Here is a 2,500-nt window from a genome sequence, read left to right on the forward strand (position 1 = left end):
GCTCCAGCTTAAGGCCGGGGAAAGAAAGGGGGGGAGGGAGAAAAAAAAAAAAAAAAACAGAAAAAAAAAAAGGGCGAGGCGGGCCCCCCACGGCACGCCTCGCCCTTCGACCACCGCTCACAGACCTTTCCACCCAGCCCTCCGGCAACCGGGTAAGGCAGGGCAGGCCGGACACCGTGGGACGCCCCACGGCTGGCTCGTGCCGGCCGAGAGAGGAGGTGGCACCACCACCGCGCGCCTGTGCCGTCATCGGGCTCTGGGCACCGGGGAGAAGACACAGCAGGCCTGCCTCCACCTGCCAGCCACCGCTCAAAGCTCTGCCCGCCTCGCGGGCTCCAGCTTAAGGCCGGAGAAAAAGGACGAGTTGCCGCCAACATCGCCCACTCGGGTCACTGGGCCCTCCGGAACCAGGGAAAGCCACCGCAGGCTTGAAACCCCCGGCCGTCTGCCTCCAGCATACACCGGCAGTAACCTTCGCCGTCATTGGGCCAGCTCAGGAAACAGAGCAAAGGAGAAACCACCGAGGAGGGTGGGACAGCGGCGCCCACCCTTTCCCCAGCCGCGTGCGTTCGAGTGCCGGCAACCGCCGCCAGCCTTTGCCCTGCCCCGCGGGATCGGGCTCAGCACCTCACAGCAGTAGGCAACGACCACCAGAGACTGCAAGTGGCTCCGGCTCTCCGCGGCTGCCAGCAGACCTTCGGGTGCCCTGTGCTGGCTTAGCCGGGGAAGCACCGGGAGGACGACCGTGCCAAGCACTCTGGAAGGTGAGACCAACCGCCACGGAAACGGCTGAGACCGGCTGCCAAAAACCCTCGGTGTCCGGCAGAGCCGCGGGGTGAGCAGCCGTTCGCTAGTGTTCGCCCTGGTCGCGAGACACCGCTCGCGCCTATAATACGGACAGATACGTCCCCGCCCCCGGCGAGCTCCAAGAGCGCTGCCTATGGCCACCGGGGAGGCGCACCAACCACGCTGCCTTTTACGATGGCGTAGCTGGAGGCAGCGAAAAACAGCGACCCCATCGGCAGCTCCGGGGAGGTGGCAGGGACAACAGGTCTACCTGCCAGACCCGGAACCGCCCAAGTCCCGGCGGAGCCGGGTAGACCAGAGCGCCTGCAGCGGAGCCGGGTAGACCTGAGAGCCCGCCGGGGAGCCGGGTAGACCTGAGAGCCCGCCGCGGAGCCGGGTGGACCTGAGAGCCCGCCGCGGAGCCGGGTAGACCTGATGGCCAACTGCAGAGGCAGACCTGGTGGCGTGTGAAGCAGCCAGGTAGACGTAAAGGCCCGCCGGGCCGGCCCGCTCCTACCCCCGCCACCGCCCGCCGGTCGGCCGGCTGCGGCCTGCAAGCTGCACGGGAACAGGCCCCCGCTGCCGGGCCCGCCGGCCCGTCCCCGGGGCCGCTGGCCCGTCAGGCGCCCCCCCCGAGGCCGCTCAGCAGCCCGGGCCCAGGCCCCGCAGTGAACGGGGGCTGCGGGCCGGGCCCGGCCGCCGCGAGGGCCCGGGCCCGGGCCGGCCCGCTCCTGCCCCCCTCCACCGCCCGGCTGCGGCCTGCAAGCTGCACGGGAACAGGCCCCCGCTGCCGGCCCGCCGGCCCGTCAGGCGCGCCCCCCCCCCCGAGGCCGCTCAGCAGGCCCGGGCCCAGGCCCCGCAGTGAACGGGGGCTGCGGGCCGGGCCCGGCCGCCGCGAGGGCCCGGGCCCGGGCCGGGCCGGCCCGCTCCTGCCCCCGCCACCGCCCGGCTGCGGCCTGCAAGCTGCACGGGAACAGGCCCCCGCTGCCGGGCCCGCCGACCCGTCCCCGGCCGCTGGCCCGTCAGGCGCCCCCCCCCCCCCGAGGCCGCTCAGCAGGCCCGGGCCCAGGCCCCGCAGTGAACGGGGGCTGCGGGCCGGGCCCGGCCGCCGCGAGGGCCCGGGCCCGGGCCGGGCCGGCCCGCTCCTGCCCCCCTCCACCGCCCGCCGGTCGTGCCGCTGCGGCCTGCAAGCTGCACGGGAACAGGCCCCCGCTGCCGGGCCCGCCGACCCGTCCCCGGGGCCGCTGGCCCGTCAGGCGCCCCCCCCCCGAGGCCGCTCAGCAGGCCCGGGCCCAGGCCCCGCAGTGAACGGGGGCTGCGGGCCGGGCCCGGCCGCCGCGAGGGCCCGAACCGGCCGGCCCGCTCCTGCCCCCGCCACCGCCCGGCTGCGGCCTGCAAGCTGCACGGGAACAGGCCCCCGCTGCCGGGCCCGCCGGACCGTCCCCGGGGCCGCTGGCCCGTCAGGCGCGCCCCCCCCCCCCCCCCCCCCCGCGGCCGCTCAGCAGGCCCGGGCCCAGGCCCAGGCCCCGCAGTGAACGGCGGCTGCGGACCGGGCCCGGCCGCCGCGAGGGCCCGGGCCGGGCCGGCCCGCTCCTGCCCCCGCCACCGCCCTGGCTGCGGCCTGCAAGCTGCACGGGAACAGGCCCCCGCTGCCGGGCCCGCCGGCCCGTCCCCGGGGCCGCTGGCCCGTCAGGCGCCCCCCCCCCCCCCCCCC

Source organism: Grus americana, unplaced genomic scaffold, assembly GCF_028858705.1.
Source record: "Grus americana isolate bGruAme1 unplaced genomic scaffold, bGruAme1.mat scaffold_131, whole genome shotgun sequence".
Lineage (NCBI taxonomy): Eukaryota > Metazoa > Chordata > Aves > Gruiformes > Gruidae > Grus > Grus americana.